Source organism: Lynx rufus, unplaced genomic scaffold (genome assembly GCF_022079265.1).
Source record: "Lynx rufus isolate CCGP_SWC_20201006 ecotype Redwood Valley unplaced genomic scaffold, mLynRuf1.p SCAF_5, whole genome shotgun sequence".
In the NCBI taxonomy this organism is placed as follows: Eukaryota; Metazoa; Chordata; class Mammalia; order Carnivora; family Felidae; genus Lynx; species Lynx rufus.
This window is the reverse complement of record NW_025814867.1, coordinates 61334863-61358137: the sequence shown is the minus strand read 5'-3', so window position 1 is coordinate 61358137 and position 23275 is coordinate 61334863. Positions and strand designations below refer to the sequence as shown.

The following is a 23275-nucleotide window of genomic DNA, read 5'->3' as shown; positions in this document are numbered from 1 at the left end:
CAAAACCAGCACAGACACCATTCCCATTACTGAAAGTACATCAGAGCTGATAGTGCTTGTATCAGAATATTCCAAACTTGTTAAAAATAAACGGCATCATTTTTATTCAAGGTGACTAAGAAATAAAGTTGGTGTTTTCAACTTTGTTGATACTGTGACTGGGGCCTGTAGGAATGCATTTAAGAGGTGAATTCAAAGTCTGTCAGACAAGGTAGGGTTTAAATCTCTCAACAGAATGAAATCTAATACTGTTCCTTTAATGCAAGCTGGGAAGGAGAGTGTGAGTAACAGTTTAATCAACCCCCAACAGCTAAATGGATAGATGAGAGTAGACAGGAGAAGCGGAGCTGCCTGGCATAGAGAAGAGCAGGAAGAAAAAACCTGAGTAATATCTTATGGTACAGAGAGTGCTTTTCTTCTAGGCTTGCAAAACACTTGAAATGACTTCTCTAATTAATTCCTAGAAAATTTTAGGAAGAGTTGGCTGGGGCGAGAAGAGTTAGCTCCTATTATATAGAAGAAAATAGGAAGTAAATCCCAGCCTGCTCAAGGTCATACAGGTGAGAAAGCCAAGAACAGAACTCCAATTTCTGGGTTCTATTTCCCACACCCAAACACCACCACATCTGTGAGCTCCTATGTTCTTCTTTAGGTGGAGGCTTTGAGATAAGCAGAGATTAAAAATATAACAAAAAAAAGTGAAATCATCGAAGCCTAAGAGGGCTTTTTTTTTTGAATCATACTTTTAACAACAGGCAAGTCTTTTTATTTTAATTATTCTTTTGATTCATTGGTTAATACAATGCAGGGCAAACTACCTAACATTTGTGAACTTCAATCTGGTAACTCTAAGCTACATGCAAGGGGAGCTGTGATTCAGTCAGCTAATGTTATCACACTTAAAAAAAAATGTATTTATTGAATCACACAAAGAAATTAAGAAAATGATTACCAATTATCTTGGCAAGCATTCCTTAATTAATTGCCAGCACTAATACCATGTTATCTTCTGCATATTAAAACAATGCGACTTCCATTAAAAACTATTCATTAAAGATTCATTCATTCTTTATTGCATCCTGCTGTTTCGTATCTTATGTCGCTAAAGGGCTGCTTCCTAGAGTATGAGGTACTGCTGTGCAGGGAAGCAACAGCAACGACAGAATTTATGTTGAGACATTGCACTTCTGAATGTTCCACCTAGAGTATCATGAGGACGCTACTTATAAAAGTGAACACAACCAAGGTATAGCAGTCTAGTGTTTGTGTGTACGTGTGTTTGTCTGTGTCTGTGTGTGTATACACAAGCATTTAAACTCTAGGAGCTTTTTGATGAAAAACATGTTAAAAATTTTAAAAGTCTAAGATGTTAATATTTCCTACAAGTATTCCATTCTCTTGGGACTACTAAGCACAGACCTGTCCTTATGGAAGAGTAGTAAGCTGACAACACCAAGGGCTTACTAGGAAGGAGAAATTTGTTAGACCTTCTAAAATTAACCTGCCTGTGTTCCTCTCACACACTTACAGCAGTTCTCAAAGCGGGGCAATTTTGATTACCAGGGCACTTTTGGCAAATATTTGGAGACACGGTAAGTCTTCACAACTGTGAGAGGGGTTACTGGCATTCTGTGCCCAGAAGCCAGGCTATCTTACAATTCAGAGGACAGTCCCCCACAGCAAAGAATTATGTGGCCAAAGGATGTCAATTGTGCCACTGTTGAGAAACATTGATTTATAGAAAAAATATTGGATTTCTGCTACCAGCAGTCATTGTTGCTCTTAGCCAGCTCAGTCATAGCTGTGACAGAATTTAAGTTGGTATTTAGGTAATGCTACTAAGATAATTAGAAACCACAGATTCTTTTCTACATTCTCCCCATAAATGAACTGAATAAGGAATGGAATAATCAGCTAACTAAGAATTTCTGTAATTGTCACTCAATGCCCCCCACCATCAACCTCTCTACCAACACACGCCTTAATGCTAAGAATGGCTAACATTTTATTAAGTTAAAAAGAATACGATCCTATGTCTCTGACATATTTGAATCGAAGCCAAGGAGACAAAACCAAACCTTAGTCTGCAACCTCCCTTGGGAAATCTTTGTTCATTTTAATACTTGTTCAGTCAGCTGTCTGCCTGAATGACAAGGTTTTTATCTCTAATGTGAGTGGCTTTGAAGGCTACTCGCATTATCCATTCCTCAGCAATTGCTGCTGAAACCACAACGTTGCAAACTGATAATTAAATCCAGCTGCCTCTACTATGAATTCAATCATATCAACATTAGCAGCAATCTTAGTGGTTGTTGGTGGGTTTCTTTTTCAATTTCTAGACAACATAATTAACTTCACTAGCCTTCTTACATTAAACAAAACTCAGAGCTAAAGAATACTATGAATTAAACCACTATAAATACTATTCATGCAAAGGAACACAGCTAGATCATCAGGATACTGAAATGGTGCCAATGCGTTGCTAATTTGTGTCTAGCCATTTGACCTAATACACATTAATATTATGTTTAACCTATAGGTGTAGTTTCAGATTTCAATTACAAAAGCTCATGTTAACTGACAATTTACTACTCATGAAATATTAACCCCAGCATTTGTAAACAAGACATAGATCACAATGCAAAAAACCCAACTTGTAAAACATTGAAATGCACCCACTAAAATAATATCGAAGTGCTTTCGTATTATTTGAACTAATAATGCAAAAGAAGTGTGTTTTAATTAACTTTAAAATAATCTGTCACAAAGAAGAGAATACTATGAAAAATTATATGTCAAGAAATTGGACAACCTGGAAAAAATGGACAAATTACTCGAAACATAAAATCTTCCAAATCTGAATCAGGAAGAAAAAGAAAATCTGAATAGGTCAATCACTTGTAACAAAACTGAATCAGTAATCCAAAAACTTCCAACAAACAAAAGTCCAGGACCAGGTGGAGTCACAGGTGAATTCTACTGAACATCTAAAGAAGAGATAATACCTATTCTCCTCAAATTATTCCAGAAAATAGGAGAGGAGGAAAAGCTTCCAAATATATTCTACGAGGCCAAAATTATCCTAATACCAAAAACCAGACAAAGATGCCACACACACAAAAAAAGAAAATAAATGGCCAATATCCCTAATGAACAAAAATGTAAAAACCCTCAACAAAATATTAACAAACCACATTCAACAATACATTAAAGGGATCGTTCACCATGAGCAAGTGGGATTTACTGCAGGGATGCAAGAATGTTTCAGTATTTGCAAATCAGTCAACATGATACACCACATCAACAAAATGAAGGATAAAAAGCATATGATCATCTCAATAGATGCAGAAAAGACATCTGACAAAATTCAACATCTATGCATGATAAAAGCTCTCACTAAAGTGGGTTTAGAGAAAACCCACCTCATCATAATACAGACCATATACAAAAAACAACTAACATCATACTCAATGATGAAATATTGAGACCTTTTCCTTTAAGATAAGGAACAAGACACGGATGACCACTCGTCACTTTTATTCAATGTAGTACTGGAAGTACTTACCACAGCAATCAGGCAAGAAAAAGAAAAAGTTATGCAAATTGGTAAAGAAGTTGAACTGTCACTATTAGCACACATCATTAGACTATACGTAGAAAACCATTAGGACTCCACCAAAAAACTATTAGAAGTAATAAATGAATTCAGTAAAGTCGCAGGATATAAAATTAATACACAGAAATCAGTCCTGTTTCTATACCCTAATAACAAAGTATCAGAAAGAATAATTAAGAAAACAATCCCATTTATAACTACATCAAGAAGAATTAAAGTACCTAGAAAGAAACTTAACCAAGGAGGTGAAATACCTATACTCTGAAAACTATAAAACACTGACGAAAAAATTGAAGATGACACAAATGAAGATATGCCATGCTCATGGATTGAAAGAATATTGTTAAAATGTCCATACTACCCAAAGCAACCTAAAGATTCAATGCAATCCCTATTAAAATACTTATAGCATTTTTCATAGAACTAGAATAAATAATGCTAAAATCTGTATGGAACCACAGAAGACCCCAATCTGACAAAGCAAGGTTGAGAAAGAAGAATAAAGCTGGAGGTAACACAATCCCAGATTTCAAGACACACTGCAAAGCTTTGGTATTCCAAACAGTCTGGTGCTCTCACAAAAAAAAAAAAAAAAAAAAAAAAAAAAAAAAGACATATAGATCTTTTCTAGATATAGTTCTTCAAGAAAAGGAAACAAAAGCAAGATTAAACTATTGAAACTACATCAAAATAAAAAGCTTTTGCCCAGCAAACGAAATCATCAACAAAAAAAAGGCAACCTACTGAATGGTAGAAGATATCCACAAATAATATCTAATAAGGGGTTAATATATCCAAAATATAGAAAGAACTTAAATAATTCAGTGCCAAAAAAACAAACAATCCAATTAAAAAATGGGCAGAGGATCTGAATTGACATTTTTCCAAAGAAGGCATACAGATGGCCAACAGACACATAAGAAGGTGCTCAACATCACTAATCATCAAGGAAATGCGAATCAAAACCACAATGAGATATCACATTATACCTGCCAGAATGACTCGAATCAAAAAAGACAAGAAATAACAAGTATTGGTGAGGATGTGGAGAAAAAGGAACTCTTGTTTCACACTTGGTGGGAATGTAAATTGGTATAGCCACTATGGAAAACAGTATGAAGTTTCCTCAAAAAATTAAAAATAAAAATACCATATGATCCAGTAATTCCAGTACAGGGTATGTACTTAAAGAAAAAAAAAAACACAATTCAAAAAGATATATACACCTATATGATTATTGCAGCATAGCCATGCTATGGAAGTAACATAAGTGTCCATTGATAGATTAATGAATAAAGAAGATGTGATACACACACACACACACACACACACACACACACACACACACACCAGAATATTACTCAGCCACAAAAAAGGGTGAGACCTTGCCATTTGTGACAGCATGAATGGACCGAGAGGGCATTATGCTATGTGAAATAAGTCAGAGAAAGAGAGACAAATACTATACGATTTCATTTACATGTGGAATCTTAAAAAAAAAAAACAACAAAGGAATAAACAAAAAGCAGAAACAAATTCATAAATACAGAGAACAAACCAAAGGTTGCCAGAGGGGAGAGGGGTGGAAGGATGGGCAAAATGGGTGGAGGGAAGTGGGCAATAAAGACTTCCAGTTATGGAATGAATAAGTCCTGGGAATAAAATCACAGCACAGAGAATACAGGCAACAGTATTGTAATAGTGTTCTGTGGTGACAGATGGTAGCTATACTTGTGAGCACAGCATAATGTAAAGACTTGTTGAAACACTATGTCATAACCTGAAATTAATGTAACACTGTGTGTCAACTATACTTCAACTAAAAAAAAAATACATATATATAGCAGTTAATTATAGGGCACAAATCAGATATTTATCACCCTGTTGGCACTAAACTGTCTCTTAATTTATATTAATATAAGCTATGAGAAAAGAATACAGAACAAAATTAATATAAAATCTGTCACAGTTTAAATAGTTCAAAACCATCAATTTCTAAATTATGATGGCATCCGATGAGTACTTAGCCCAAAATGCACTTTAATGTAAGTCATTTAATTAGTATCTGACATTATTAGCAAGAAAGAAAATTTTTCTGTACTAAGTAACATGTTTATTTGCACAAGTGCAACAACAATTTTTATGTTTATAGACTAAAAGTTTTAAAAATAAATGAAAAGACAAAAATTGCTACAACCTCGTTATTAGTATGGTTCACTCAACAATCAGTAAATGCATTAATTTGCTATTGCTATTATAACAATATCACAATATTATAACAATAGCACAACAAACTTCGTGGCTTGAAAAAACAGATTTCCTGTCTTCTAATTCTGTAGGTAAAAAATGCCATACAGTCTCAATGGGCTAAACTCAAGTTGTCAGCAGGGCAGAGTTCCTTCTGGAGGTTCTAGAGGAGAATGTTTTCACTTGCTTTTTCCAGCTTCTAGAGGCTGCCTGCATTCCTTGGCCAGTAGCCCTCTTCCCCCATCTTCAAAGACAGCAGCACAAACTCTTCATATTGTTCTCCCTGACCACAGCTGAGAGAAGCTCTCTACTTTTAAAGATTGCTGTGGTTAGATCACACCCACCTTGATAATTTAAGATTATCTCCCCATCTCAAAGTCTTTATCATCACAGCCACATAGTCCCTTCTGCCATGTAAGGTAACATATCTACAGGTCCTGGGGACTAGGACGTATACATTTCTCTGGAGCCATTATCTTGTCTACCACAGTGACTGTTCACTGAATTTTCACATCAAACAAATTATCGAAATCAAAGAAACATGACCCGGGATATAAGAATATTCACTTTTAGGGCTGCCTCAGTGGCTCAGTTGGTTAAGTGTCAAACTTGATTTTGTCTCAGGTCATGATCTCACAGTTCATGAGTTCAAGCCCCACCTTGGGCTCTTCACTGACAGCTTGGAGCCTGCTTGGGATTCTCACTCTCCCTCTCTTTGCCCCTCTACCACTCACGTGCATACACACACACTCTCTCTCTCTCAAAATAAATAAAAAACATGTTAAAAATCTTTTTAAAGAGAATATTTACTTTTAATAATTAAATATCATTTTTCCTTTATTAGGAAAGAAAGAAAAAAGTATCTTTCTTTGGAAACACTGACAATGATATGTAAGGTACTAGCAGCATAACTGAAGGTAATTTAATGTCATAGAAGAAAATCTCAGAAACTGCAATAGACCTCAGTTTGATCTGGAGTCTCACAGGACTGTCTGCACCACATTCTTCTGCCATCATAGGTGCCGTGAGTGGCATGAACAGGGGCTTGAGTGGCTTGAGTGCATGAACAAAATATCACCAAATTCAGAATGCTTGATGATGAACTTTACATCCAACAAACATTCTCTTATCTACTTGAGAGTACCCTATGAGTTTATAAGCTAATTTTCATACTTCTTTGTCCCATGAAATGTATATAGTTTGTTACTATGTATACATCATCAAGGTCAACTGGAATGATGATTTCTTTAGACACCATTTGGTGGGAGGGGCCTTCGTCTGGTCTGCCTACTCTGAACACAGAACCCTTAACCACAATTATCAGGTTTTGATCCACCAGTTAACATATTTCTTTTTAGCAATTCCCAAGAGCTCTATAAAGTCAAGAGTAGACTAACTGAAAATGGCAAAATCAGCACTAGGCAATGGATAGCAGCAGTTTACTTAAACAGACTATACACCTGCAATAATTAAGAATTATGCAAATATAAACTGTGACGGGACTCATCCATTCAACTAATGCTCACTGAGTGCTTCCTACATGAGAAGTACTGTTCTAGGCACTAGGCTATCAGCCTAGATACCCGAGCAAACAAAAGAGGCAAAAATTCTATCCTTAAAGAGGTTTCCATTCTGCTGAGATAAACAGTCAATAAACGAGATATACAGTAGACAGTGTTAAACGTTAAGAAGAAAAATGAGGTTGAGTGGAGGCAGGAAATGTGAGCAGTGGCAGGAGTGAGAGGTGACATTTTAGATAGGAAGGCCAGGGCAAGCCTCACAGAGGAAGTAACAATGTTCAGCATGGACTGACAACCTTCCCTCACTAAGCAGGACTAGCCCATTGGGGGAAATGCTTTTGCCCGAGATCTGCTCTGATCCCTATTCCTCTATTGACATTTTAATCAGATGTCATCTGCTGGTGGTCTTCTGAATCCCGTATTGGAACAAGTCCTATATTCATCTTGGCTCATTTATGTCAGGGTGATTTGTATCATCAATTGCTGAGACTTCTCCCTCCATACTAACAGTACTAATAGTTTCTCAAAGCTTAGGCTTTAAAGTCCACTGTGTCTCCATAACATTGGCTATTTCTATATCTATTTACCAGAACATAGATACATACAAGTGAAGGCATTTTAAAGAGGCACACTCTCCTCCATTGCATACACTTCAAAATACCTATACTCTTAAATGCCTCTTTTTGGCAATATGGGAGAATTGGGTTTTAAAAGTATGGTGCAAGGCACGTTCACTCTAAATCACAAGAACAGCCACCATTTCTGAATGGCAACACATGATATATAGGTGGTGCTCTATAAATATCTGACTATGTAACTTCTCCTGTATCATAGAGCGTACAGCGTAATCATTTCAACCATTCGAGGTGAGACTTACGGTCCTTAGTTTATATGCAATAAAACAGGCTGAGAAAGGTTAAATCATCTTCCTAAGTTTACACAGCTAATAACATAAAGGCAGGAGCTCTGTCAAACTCTGGTTCCCTCTCCCCAGTAAGGTATATCTGGGGCTGGTGGTTTCATCTACGCCCCCTCCCCCCAGCAAAGGATTATCACAGTACTCCTTCTAATTCTGTCACATGGTAGCTGTGGGACATATCATTCCCTCTTGCCTTCCTGGGTATTTTTTTGGTAATCTGATAATCTACACCACATTTGGATGTTAAAATGTCACTACATTAAGATTAAAACTAAAGTGCCTGTTATTTAGAATCCTTTGAGGATGAAGCAATCTAAGTTAAAAAAAAAAAAAGATTTTTAAATAGCTAAGTTCTAAACTTTCATACCCTAAATATAATGGTTTAATAAAAACACTTCTAAAATATACCATGAATCTGATCTCTTATATTTAGGACACTGAGTGAACACTGGGCAATATCTTTACGACTCAGGACCATCATTGGGTCATTAATTATTCATTGTGTCCAATATGTGCTTGTACATACAGATTCACATATAGTGTGTCCTATGAAGATAACCGGGCCTAAAAAAGTCCACTCAATCAGGAGACTCTATGATTGACTTGTCCCTTTCACATAATGGCAAATGAAATGTACCTGGCTGCCAGACATTCATTGTAGCACTGCTGCCTTTCTGCAAGTCAGTGGTGATGGCAATGAAGATGGTGATGATGACAATAACGATGATGGTAGCATTTACTGGGTGCTTCATACACGTCAAAAAGAGTATCAAGTAATTTATATAAATTTTCTCATTTAATCACTTAATAATTTTATCAGGTAAGAATTGTTTCTCTTTTTCCATTTTACAGGTGAAGAAACTAAGACACAGAGAGAGTAAATAACTCTTCTCAACTCACCAACTGAAAATCTGAAGAACTAAAAACTCATACAGGGCGCCTGGGTGGCTCAGTCGGTGAAGTGTCTGACTTCAGCTCAGGTCATGATCTCACGGTTAGTGAGTTCGAGTCCCACGTCAGGCTCTGTGCTGACAGCTCAGAGCCTAGAGCGTGCTTCAGATTCTGTGTCTCCTTCTCTCTCTCTTCCTCCCCTCACTCTCTCTCTCTCTCTCTCTCTCAAAAATAAATGAAAACATTTAAAAAACCTCATACAGTCTAATTTCAGGATACTGTTTTAACCACTACACTCTAGTGCCTCAAATTAAAGAATAAGGCAGTCTTTATATGGGGATGCTTACCTCCCAGAAAGTAATTATCTTATTCACAGTTGCCTTCTGTTTACCATCATTCAGACCAGCAAAGGACATTAGCTAATGTTGATTAGCTAATGAACCCAATCAAAGAAAAGCCCTCTGGGGCTTGTACTCACCTGGAGAGACCTACAGTGTAGTGGTGAAAAGTTTGGACTCTGGAGCCAGGCTGCCTTTGAATCCGGCCTTTCTACCTACTAGCCATGTGACTTTGGGCAAGTTACATAACTACTCTGTGCTTTAGCTTTAAGAAGTGATGCTGGGTATTTACTTCATAGAGACATTGCAAGGATTAAATAGGTTGTTTATATGCAAAGTGCTTTAAAATAGTGTGTGGCGAATATTAAGAGCTCAAGAAACAAGTTATTAGTTTCTTATCTACACTAATGGTGGGGAAAACACTCTCATTTAAAAAAATCCACACAATACTACTGTGGGGATAGTTTCTCCATCAAATTCAGCAATTGGAAAATCCATCACAATAGAAGAAAATCAGAGCACGTCATTACAAGGATTCAAGGAAGATTACACTTGGAGTTAAGCAACCTGAGATCAAATCTCAGTTCTGTCACTAACCAGAATCATAGCTATCATTCAGATGTGCCAGAAGATGCTGAGATCTTCTGTGAGTTTGTCCTGCCATCTTGGGGCACATGTGCCTTTGTAGAAACTAGTAAATGACTTACAATGTTCAGCAAATTAGCATGTGCCTCTGTTCATTAGTCCATTCTCAGCATTTTGTATTAACATGCCCATTGTTCACAATAGTTAATGAAATACATATTTTAGATCATTTTATTTTGGTGCTAAAACTTGTACTTCAACTATTTAAAAAACTTTACCAAAATTTCTTATATAATTGTTGAGATGTTATACAAAATACGGGAAGTATAGTCACAAATTAACCATGAAATGTTCAGTATCAGGTCAATACTGTGAGGAAAGCAAAGACATGCAAGACATATCAGGCTTAAAGAGTTTGTTTCCAGTTGAAAAGACAAGACTCAGACCACAAATAGACTACTGACCACAGAAGGCGAAAGGGCCAAACAACCGACAGACATTCAAATGCTGTAAGACTGGAGAGGAAAGAAAAGTAAAAGTGAGCTGGTGAAATCAAAGTGGATTTTATAGAAAAATTAGACCAAGGCCTGAAAAGCTCACAACCTGTAAATGTGGACGCATTCTCTAATCCTAAAATAAAATTTCCTTTCAACGTGGGGGCACCTGGGTGGCTCAGTCGGTTAAGCATCCAACTTTGGCTCAGGTCACGATCTCACAGTTTGTGGGTTCGGGCCCCGCGTCGGGCTCTGTGCTGACAGCTCAGAGCCTGGAGCCTGCTTCAGATTCTGTGTCTCCTCTCTCTGCCCCTCCCCAACTTGTGCTCTGTCTCTCTATGTCTCTCAATAAATAAATAAATGTAAAAAAATTAATAAAAACAATTTCCTTTCAATGTGATGACTCCTGTTGATAGTGACTTTGAGGAATTCTCTGTTCTGAAGGATTCTGAAGGCAAACGTGGACTCAAGGGGAAAGAATTCTATAATCGATATTAACATCTGCCATAGGGAGAGAAAGCAGGAAGAGAGGAGCATGTACCTCTACCCTTTTTGACCAACTCTGTTTGCTTCCCACACTGCTCCCTACTCCTGTTGTTCTTTTGGAGCCACTATCTACAGACCTATCTCCCCCTTCTCTTCCCCTTTTCTCAGCTTCTCTCATTCTTTTCATTTTCTCCAGAAAATCAACAGTTATTTTTTTTTTTTGTTTACTGAAACAATTAAATACCATGTCCCATTCAGTCTTGAGACTTCAGATACTCTCAATATCTTTAGCCACCCATCCCTCGCCCCTGGTTTTGCAATTTGAGAACCCAAACATTTATCATTGTGATCACCAGCACATCAACTACTTAGGTGTACTTAGGATGGGTTTTCAACATGATGAGAAGAGCATGAATGTTGCAGATTCTGATACAGAGAACCACCTGTGCTAATGTCTGTTTCCCCCAGATCCACAGAATCCATAGAATGTGAGAGCAGGAAGAGACCTTAGAATTCATGCTTAATTTCTTCCTTGTATGAAGGAGGATGATGATACCCAGGAAATCAAGTCACTGTCCCAAGGAAAACAGAAAAGTTTTGTAATGGAAACAGCTAAAACTGAGAACATCTAAACCCATAACCTTTTGAATGTATTGCTTTAATCCACCTGTTGACTCCATACCCCCCCAAAAAATTATCTACAAGATATGCCACTTTGCTGGTCTATTGAGTCTGTATTTCTTTTTCCTGCTCTTTCACTCACTCTGCTCAACAGCTTCAGAAGGTTCTTGAAATGTATTTGTATATTTACCAGAGTACCTCTCTGAATGAGTCTTAAATCCCTAACACAATTTTATCCAAGCATCGTACATTATATGTGTCTACTTCTTGGCTCCTCAACACCTGGTATGAAGCAGATTATACTAATGACCAAAGGATTCTTTACTAAAGCTCATGCTATCTGCTACAGTGCACTAGGGCATGCCGAATTTCCGAGGTCCATAAAACTGAGGTATCAGTGTTCTGTATATAAATGATGGATAGTGTTTTCATGAATTCATATAAGTGCTTCAAAGTAGCGTTTGTTGCATCTAGATAATGCCAGGATTTGTTGGAGATTCCTAAAAATAAAAGTAACAGGCACCATTTATTAGGTACGTACCATCTGCCCGATGCTAAAGTGGGTACTCCCCATCCATTTTCTTATTTAATCATCTCAACAACCCTGAAACTACACAGTACTGCCTCCATTTTACAGACGGGAACAAGGTAGAAGCAAATCAAGAAGTGCGAAATCCCTTGGAGTGCTTTTGTGAGTAAGTCACAGATTTCTTAGGCTCATTCAAATGAAATCACATTATAAGTATGGCCTGCATTGTTTATTTCATACACATTCTACCATGTTCAGATTCTCAGATTAAAACATAGCAGCTCTCTCCCTTCCAAAATATAAATTTTATTTAGGGCTACCTGTTGAGATACAAAGGATGCGACTGCCATGCATTTCAGGTAGATTTCCCAGAAAAGGGGTTTGATTTTCATGTCCTCAGTCTTTTTGTGACCACAGAAGCCCTACAAATTGCAGGGCAGTCTCAGAGATGCTTCCAGGCCATGCTAAGGGCTTTTCTTTAGCTGAAAAACGCACTGACCCAGACCATGGTTGAACCTGTGACCCATGGTTTCATTAGTACTGGTTTCTAACTGCTCTAACTGTCCCAGACAAATTTACATAATTACATGGTTGCAGAATACATACTTGAAAAGCCTTCAAAGAAAACACTTTACTTTCTGTAAACATCAGTTTTCACACCTCAAAACCGTTTCCTAGACCCTTTATTCCAAATAGAAATTGCTTGAAAAATGTATACAGGACATTTAAGTGGTTCTTGTTGAGGCTTGCAATGGGATGTTTATGCCTATTTATAAACTTCTGCCATCAGAAATCTTGGTGCCACTATGGTATCTCACTCAGTCTGTCTCTTCCATTTTGATGAGGAGAAAAATGCAAACTACTCTCTTCTCTGCTCCCCTTTCACAAGGTTAGCTAGCACTTTGAGCCAGTAGCAATTGAAAGCTAGTAGCTAGAAAGTAATTTACTTCTTTGAGTCTCACTCTTCAGAGCCAGTACAATCTGAGCACATTTTTGCACCAAAGACATTAAGGGAGAATTCCTTTTCAAGTGGTTATTCTTGAATTCATTTACTTTTGACACACACAATGAAATCCCAATTCTCCTGCAGGCTGCAGTGCCTTTGTTTGCTGTTTTGTGCAGTCTATCTCCCTGCATCTTTGAATGAACAGCTGCCGAATTTCAGAAACTTGTGAGTGCTTCCTCAAGATGGACTATTACCACTAGAACTTGGCCAGCTAATGATTTTTCAATCACCATTTTGCTGTTTCCTTTTTAGAAAGACTGAAAAGTGACAGAAGATTCTCAATTTTGAACAGACTTCATGAGCATTTGAATCCATGGCAAGTACACTTTCAAGTAATAAAACTATTTCTGATAAATGGCACTAACAATGTTTGTAATGTGATAAAAACCTGAAACAGCTCTTCAGATCTGTAGAAGATATTCCTGTTGGCTAGGGGCCATTTTAAAAGCCAGGGGCAAGAGAAAAGGTGAATTTGCATTGCCCATTGAGACTGGGATCTCTAACAAGATGGGTGACAAGTTTTCTGTGGGATGAAAAACGCAATGATGTCAACCACAAACACGAATTCACAGAAGCACCACAGCTAAGCAACCTAAGAATGTTAGGATGAGATCGGGGGCTCTCTGTTTGAGTCCCATCACCTACGTGTACGCTGATTTTGAACAATTTCTTGAACTGCTCCTTGCCTCCATCTTCTCATCTCTAAAATAGGGATGATGATAAAATGCTTCTTTCATAGAACCGCTTGAGGAGTAAATGTGCTAATATCTTATTCGGTCTCTTCCATTTTGACTAGGAGAAAAATGCAATCTACTATATTCTCTTCTAAAATACTCACACTATTGTATGGCAAATAGTAAATGCCAAACACATTTTAATTTCTATATATGAAATTGGAGGTCACCTAGAGGTTTAATCTAAGGTGCACTATAGCAGTGGACTGGTTCTATTACATCCTATCTTGTGCTTATGCCCAGTACCTGTCCATTTCAATACAGAAAATAAAAAGCCACTCAGCATGATTAATCAATCCTCTTGCAACTGCGACCAGCCTGGAGAAATACTTTTGAAGAACTACAAAAAACTGGCAGACTTTTTCCCCCTCTTATCTTTGACTTTTTCAAATAAATCTCTTTCAGTGCATCCTTTTCAAATGTTTTACCTTCAAAATATGTCTGTTTCCTTCTTGTTCTCAAATAGAAAACATATTTGCAGTACTGGATCAGTCATGTTTTATGATAAAGTATATACACAAAGCCAGAAGATTTCTGCCATTTAAACTGGTACCTTAGTACTTTAGAGAATCTGAATAATTATAATCTCAGTCTTCAACATTCACATCTTCACCTGGAAAATGTCAGCAAATGCAATAATAATGTCATTATGCCATAGGAATTGAACAAAAAAAATACTCTCCAGAAATTTGGTATGAATTTAAATTGCTGGCGGTACGAGCAAGTGTTTTCTCCTTATACTTCTTTGAGGAAAAGCCTCCTAAATGGGCAGAACTGAAGATAAAAGGTGCCACTAGGGCAGCCCGGGAAGAGACGCTTTCCAAAAGTTTATGCCCACGGATATGGACATGCACATTCAATACATACAGGCATTCATGAGCAACTATCAAGCAGGGGCATCTGGTAGATCAATCCCCCCCCCAGCCCCCAGTGAAGCTAGCACAGGAAATGAAAATGCCTCCCCAAATACCAGTGTGCCAGAAGACATAATGAGAAAGAGGCAGATCTAGACTATGAAACCACAACATCAAAGGCAAATTTATACTAAGAAGATTAGATAGGCAGATTTGCATCCAACTAGTTTCAGTCTGAAATAAGCCAACGTGGAAAAAGATTTCATTTTCAAATGTCCATTACAATTTCAGCTAAGTACCAAGATCACCTCTAGAGAAATACAAAGAAGCATAAGCCATAAAGGCACATTTTTCTCTTTTAACCCAACAGTTTCACTCTGAAATCAGTGAAGAAAAATAAGGCAAGCATCCAAGATTCTCACTCTCATATAGTCACTAAATAAATATACATTCAGTTCCTACAGTGGGAAAGGAATCATCCAGAATTATCGTTTCGTAATCCGCTAGATCTACATTTAAAAACTTAGTTACGCTCTGCTTAAATGTTTACAGGTAAAAGGAAGATCGGATTTATTTTTTTTTTATTTTTGAGATTCTGACTTGAAACTGTCCACTACAACTGCTGTAAACCTGCAAGAGTCATGAAAATTGAATCTTAATTCAGTGCATAGTAACTTTACAACTGTTGGGTGTTAGGAATTAAGCAAGAGAAACAGGTCAAGGGGAGTAAGACTGCTAACTCAGGGGAGTCGGCGAGTCGTACTAGAGAGAGCCACAGGAATACTTCTGCAATCCTCCAAATTACTGAAGCCAAGCCCATCGTGTCAAACAAGGCTGTCTCTCCCTGAGAAACAAAAAAAAAAAAAAAAAAAAAAGGAAAAGAAAAGAAAAGAAAAAAAGTTGCAGAGTAGACAAAGACACAAGAGAATGAAATTGGAAGTCTTCCGATGGCAAATTATTAATACCTTCTCTTTGAGAAATTGCAAGCAGGCAGAAAAAGGTCTAACCTGAAGAGAAGGATCAAAGACGGAAATAAAAGCTTTGATGCCCAAGTTGCTCTGTAGCCCCCACAGCACTGTGAAGCCCGGGAGTGCAGCCAGGAAGATTGTTAACTCCAAAAAAAAAAAAAAAAAAAAAAAAAAAAAAAGTGCGGGATGAATTGGTACTTAATCCCTCCGAGGATACAGGAGTGGTATTAGGTAGTGATTAGCTGCTTCTGAAATTTAGCGAGCCCATTTAATTCGAAGCTAGGTATTTATATTTCTTTAGATTTTGCTCTAGAGTTTTTACATCTTTAAAAACATATGCTAGGGGCGCCTGGGTGGCGCAGTCGGTTAAGCGTCCGACTTCAGCCAGGTCACGATCTCGCGGTCCATGAGTTCGAGCCCCGCGTCAGGCTCTGGGTTGATGGCTCAGAGCCTGGAGCCTGCTTCCAATTCTGTGTCTCCCTCTCTCTCTGCCCCTCCCCCGTTCATGCTCTGTCTCTCTCTGTCTCAAAAATAAATAAACGTTAAAAAAAATTTTTTTAAAAAAACATATGCTAATGGTGGTGATTAGTCGATATGAATGTTTCATTTGAATAAAAAGTGTATTTCTCAAAAGAGAACATTATCGATTGGGTCATGTGAATCAAGTGGAACGAAGCTACCCATCCCAGGAAAAGCTCAGCTGAGGCTGCTGAGACAGCCACAGCCTTGCTGTGCTGTTCAGCCTGGGACAAGGACCCAAACTGCTGATGTAATGGCCCAAAGAAAAAGAAACCGCCTTTTAAGCCTAATTTTGCAGACTCACACTTAAAGCTACACAGCAAGGTAAATAAATTTCTGATCACTCCATTAATTCACTCATTCAACACACACATTTAAAGCTCAGTTTGTTTCAGGCCCCTTGGTGGGAGCCAGGTTGAAAGATGCTAAGGTTGGACCTGGCCTCAGAACTGCCATCTATAGATCACAGAACCTCAGACTTTGAAGTGATCTTAAAGGTTGTTTTCTTCCCCTACTAGTCAGTGTTAACTTGGCAAGCCCCTTTATGCCAATCCTACCATGTGCTCAATCATAATCTAGTTCTGTATCTTCAGCAAGAGGAAACTTGATACCTCCCTATTTAGACAGTTATTCCTTTTTTTGTTTAAGAAAAAAAAACAATATTAAAAAAAAGTTAGAGTTGGGCTCAATGTCATGTTCCTAAATAAACAAACAACAGAAGAAATAATCATCTTAATAAAGCCTCTGGATTCGATTTCATGCATTTTCTTTTTGCTTAGCAAAACTGTGTGACTTGGCAAATGGCACACATACATTCTCTTTGTTAATGATCAGATATCAAGACTGTCTTTATGTGAAGGCCTGTTTAGAATCACAATATTAAGTCTCACCTACTGATTCCCAGATGGTTCCCACAGGTAACATTTTATAACAGAGATAAGTTGAAGCCAGAAGGAGCCTGATGTACTTTAAAGCCACAAAGAAATCTCTTGAAAGTCTGCTTTCTGTCTGACCTTACTTCTTCCAGGACGCAACAGGGCCAGGATAGTATATACTGTACTCTATACAACAGGGTAAGGAAGTCAGAAAATACCATTTTGAACAAAGAAGGAATGTTTTGGTATAGTGGACCTTCAGGTAGGATCGGGACCACTTTTCCTGATTTTTGAAATGTTGTATGCTTGCTGCTATTGCCACTATTTTTCTTGAATGTAATCTTTACTATTCCATTATAATAAAATACAATTGATCCAGAATGGTCAAAGGCAGTCTCATTCTCCGAAACAACTTAATTACCTTAAGGTCACATACATTTTAGAAGGATTTCAAAATATTTAAAAAGGCAATAAAACATTTATTACTAGCTCAGGCCAAACAACATATTGTTTAAAGCTTCAGAAGGCACTTAACCATTTCTCTTCACCACCAAGAAAATTTACTATTTGGAGCATTTCACTTTTGTGGCCAAAAGATCTGCTGTCCAAATGCCTGGTACAATGACTTGTTGAGTTAATGAATCAATGAATGCATGCATGTATCAATGAGTGAATGAATAAATATGTAATATCTCCAACTTTAAGTATCATCATGTCAGTGACTTCATTAAACTTCATTTTTTTTCAGTTCATGCAAAATCTCACCTTTCATTTCCCACTTATTAAACTATTAGATGTGTTCAGCTTTAATTTCTTTGTTACCTAGATTTTCTTATTTGTTAGCTGACTATGAAGGAGACTTCTTCACTGTAAAGTATAATATTTGCCCTAATGCATTTATAAAATTTTAATCCTGCTTGCAATAAACATTTTTTCCAAGTGACACTTGTAAATACCATGTTTCCTTCTTTAATTGTGCCATAGTCATAAAGTGGGACTATCTAAATAAGAAAAACACTTGATAAAGGAAAAAAGACTTTGAATTGCATTTTTCAAGACACAGTCAATATATTAACTTCTATGTTTCTTACAATAGAACATTAGTCTTAATTTCCATTTCCTCCAGTAGAAGTATAATTTGCTTCCTTTCAATTTTAATATCCATTATGCTCTCTCCTTTTCTTGTATCCTTTTGCATTATGGCTTCCTCTACAGGTGCCATCAGCATTTATACATAATTCTCTAAGTTAGCAATGAACTTACCATTAAGATTATCCAATATTGGGACCTTCTCTACCCCACTGCTAACCATACATTTTTTATTAATTTTTTTAATGTTTTTATTTATTTTTGAGACAGAGAGAGACAGAGCATGAGTGGGGAGGGGCAGAGAGGGAGACACAAAATCCGAAGCAGGCTCCAGGCTCTGAACTGTCAGCACAGAGCCCGATGTGGGGCTCGAACTCACGGACTGCGAGATCATGCCTGAGCTGAAGTCGGACGCTCAACCGACTGAGCCACCCAGGTGCCCCTCTGCTAACCATACGTTTATATAGTCGAGGCATTTGAGCCTTTCATTGAGCCTTTCATTTCATTTGAGCCTTTCACTGAGCCTTTCATTGTACTTGTTTTGTTTCTAGGTAAGTGGAGATTATCACAGTTGATGTGTTATTTTGGTATTTCCTTCTTTGTATATGAGAGCATCCCAACGCCAGCAACCACATGCTTTCTCTTTTCTATGAGGGAGTCTCGGTCCACAGTGGACATTTACTCACATTAGGACTAAAATGAGAACAATATTTCTCTATGAAACTCCAAGTGAATGGCAAAGAAGCCACAACAATCATATATGTAGACTGTAGGGGGAAAACAGTTTTAGTTTTCTCTTCAGGTATTCCTGACACGTTCTTCAGCCAGCTGTAATATATTCTTGCTTAATTCACAGATTTATTTTGACCCTTTTCCAAGGTTAGATGTAATATAAGCATCTCAACATTGCCAGCAATTGTAGTACCCTGGAGAAGATTATTTGTGATAAATGAAAGCTAAGCAGGGGTCACTAGAACTCACAACAGAACAAAACATATCATCTCTTCTGTCAAAATGGAAAAAAAAATAGCCTTTATTTGAGTTACACAACTAAACCTCCAGTTGTTAAATATTCTTTAGCATGTAGTCTTTAAAACCATTACAACGACTTCAACTAATATCCATTCAAAATGCAGGCAGTCTCTTAAATCTTCAGGTCTCTTGCACTTTAGTCTCCTACTTCCCACATCCCCCAGTCTCCAGCATTGTTTAGAACTAACAGATTATAAAAATGTTATTTTTGCACTTGCCTTCTGTGGTTTGCCATCTGATTCAATAAATGGGTGAGTTAAGCCATTACTTTCAACCCACTTAGGCAATCCAGACACTATTGGTTTTCAGCAATGACGAGGAAAGCCCTCATCCAGTACCATCCTGCACAACTGAACAGCCACAGAATGTTACTTAATTCTCCACGTGTCCCACACTCACTAGGAAGCAGAACAAAGACTCAAAGCACTTTATTTTTGAAGGAGAAAAAAAAGTGAGAAGAGACTTTTCCTCTGACAGAGTTTAGCCAGCTGAGAAGTTAGAGGGAACAGTCCCCACAAGAGATTATCTTCACTTCTGACACCAACTGCAAGTTGAGGGGGTTCCCAAAACCACCTTTATGTGCAATGACTTGTTAGAAGGACTCACAATAATCACTCAAAGATATTATATTAAAATTGGCCAGGGGCATCTGAGTGGCTCAGTCAGTTGAGCGTCTGACTCTTAATTTCGGCTCAGGTCACGAACTCATGGTTCATGAGATTGAGCCCAGTGTCAGGCTCTGCACTGACAGTGTAGAGCCTGTTTGGGATTCTCTGTCTGTCTGTCTGTCTCTCTCTCTTTGGCTCCCTGCTCTATCTCTCAAAAATAAATGAATTAATGAATGAATTAATAAATGAATGAATGAATAGATAGATAGATAGATAGATAAATAAATAAATAAATAAATAAATAAATAAATAAATAAATAAAATTGGCCAAGGAAAGAAGTGAATAGGGCAGAGTTGGGAAGTACCACAGTGGAGCTTCCAATGTCCTCTGTAAAATCAGAGCATGTGACTTCTCTGGCATCGGCATGTGACAACATGTATGGACTACTGGACTACTGCCAGTCAGGGAGGCTCAGCTGAGTCCCATGTAAAGAGTTTTTATTGAGACTTCATTACATAGACATGATTGATTCACTGATTGCTCACTTAGTTGATCTCAAGTTCCAGTTTCCAGCCCCTTTGGGAGCAACCTAAAACCCCTACCGATGTTGTTGGTCTTTCTGGTGTGGCAAGAACCTCAAACTAAGACTAGTGAAATGTGTCCAGCCCTCACCCTAAGTCATTTGTTAGACTATCCAATGACCCAAAGCCCCTGTCAGATATGACATTACAAGGGCTGAGAGATTACTTCCCAGAAACTGAGGTCAAAGTGCAGAACTCTTTTTGCCTAATGTTAAATTCTTTCCTGCAGATCTTCACCTTTTCATTAGCCTTTGATTTGGGGCATTTATCTCAATGGTAAACATACTCATTATGGTTGTAACTATGCCCTTAGGCATTCCAAAGGCCAGGGGAGATTTATTTAATAAACTAGAGATTAAGAAAGCTAATTTATGCTTTATGCCTGGAGGTGAGAGAAGGGAGGGCGGGGGGCATAAAATGCAGTATGAAGCCCAGTTGGAAACACAGACTTTGGCATTATGAGCTTGAACAAACATAGCAGGAGTTCTTTCCCTCATTGGCAATAATGAAGGAGTGAACTGTCACCAACTACTACCACTTGCCTGGCAGGTGGCAGACACAGCTGGTTCTGCACCTCTGAGTGGAAAGAGCATGAACAGTAAGTAGTCTACACAGAACATTTGGAGGGATTCCTCAAAACTCCCCCTACAAGACCGCCGCATCTGCTGACTGCCAGCTCTATGTCACCATTTAGGTGAAGCACTGTGTTTTCACTGTTAAAATACAAATATGTTAAACCAGAAGTCTCCATGAATACTTTAGTTTGAGGCTGTTTACTGGGGGAAGTAATGGAACTAAATTCTGATGGATGAAAGGGAGAAAAGAGAAAATTTTGAATTATGAAAACTGCATGGAGGCCTAAATGGAAAAAGATGAGAAAGAATTAAAAAGGGGCCCTATGGGCCTGTGGCAAGCCCTGCTGACCCCCCAGGTAGCTGGGCGACAATAGCATAAAACACTAGAGTAACGATCTGGGTTGAAATCTTGGCTCAGCTACCAACAAACTGTGATTTGGACACATCAATTAAGCTTCCTGAGTCTCTGTCACCTCGATTCTAATTTGAGAATAATATGAACTCCCTCACAGAGTGGGTGTGAGGCTTAAATGAGATAACATATGGGAAAAGCACCTTGTTAAATGTGGTTTTTTTAAACTACTATATAAGTATGTTATTATTAGTTGAGCAGATTGGAAAAATAGCTTTAGCTTTTTGATATCTAATTTTGAGATATATATATATATATTCCCCAGAGCAATTGAGTGCTACAAAATAATAATGCTTCAAGAATATTAATAAAAAAATAAAAATACTTCAAGATAGTTCCATAAAAAGGTCTATATAGTCACATGGCTCCGGAATACACTGGCATCTAGACAGTGTTTTGAGAGAATCACAATATACATTACCACATTGAAGGTTCTGGACACCCCTACAAGAATGAACCCAATATTAGGCTGTTTGACATAGAATTTCCCAAACTGTTCCAAAGACAGTTTCCTCTAACATTCTTAAAATTCAACTTGTGGGGGGGGGGGGCGGGGGGCAGTGCCTGTGTGGCTCAGTTGGTTAAGCATCTGACACTTGATTTTGGCTCAGGCCATGATCTCAAAGTTCATGGGATCAAGCCCTGAGTCAGGCTCTGTGCTGACAAGCATGGAGCCTGCTTGGGATTCTTTTTCTCCCTCTCTCTCTGCTCTGCCTCTGCTCATGCACTCTCTCTCTCTCAAAATAAATAAATAAACTTTCAAAAATCCAACAGAAACAGTGATCCAGAGAATAAATTTTGAGAAATATAGCTCTTTTTTATGGTACCTCGGAGGCAACAGTCTGCTTTTAAGATGAAGCTGAACATCTTTCCCAGCTACTGGCTGCCAGAAACTCATTGAAGTGCATGGTGAATGCAAACTTGATACCTTTTATGAGAAGCCTATGGCCACAGAAGTTGCTGCTGATGTTCTGGGTGCAGAATGGAAGGGTTACATGGTCTGAATCAGTGGTAGTGATGACAAACAAGGCTTCCCCATGAATCAGGGTGTCCACCTGCTGCCAAGTAAGGGGCATTCCTGCTACAGACCAACGAGCACCGAAGGAAGACCGTGCGAATCTGTTTGGGGTTGCATTGTGGATGCCAATCTCAGTGTTCCCATTTCTGCACTCACTGATACCACTGTGCCTCACATCTCCTGGGGCCCAAAAGAACTGGCAGAATCCGCGAACTTTCAATCTCTCCACAGAAGATGACATCTGCCAGTATGTTGTGATAAAGCCCTTAAACAAAGGTAAGAAATCTAGAACCAAAGCACCCAAGATTCAGTGTCTTGTTACTCCATGCGCCCTTCAACACACACATCAGTGTATTGCTCTGAAGAAACAACATACTAAGAAACATGCTAAATATGCTAAACTTTTAGCCAAGAGAATGAAAGAAGCCAAAGAAACACACCAGTGACAGATTGCCAAGAGACGGATGCTGTCTTCTGAAAGCTTCTACCTCTAAGTCCAAGTCCAGTCAAAAATGATATTTTCCAAGAGTAACAGATAAACAAGATCAGACAGCAAATACCGAAACAACATTTGTTTGAGACACACAGTAAAGCACACTATTCATGTTTAAAAAATATAATATTAAGGCATCATGTTCTATACATCCAACTTTTCACTATGCTTGACCAGTAAGGAAGAGGATGCCTTGCACAGATGCTCCTGTTGAGAACAAGGTCCGAATCTGTGTAGCTAAATCTCTACCTTCAATATCACACA

The 23275-nt window shown here is 38.1% G+C and overlaps 1 pseudogene; it reads left to right on the top strand.

The window, feature by feature from the left end:
- Window positions 1-22369: 22369 nt before the first annotated feature.
- Window positions 22370-23034, top strand: LOC124527177 (40S ribosomal protein S6-like; annotated as a pseudogene).
- Window positions 23035-23275: the final 241 nt, after the last annotated feature.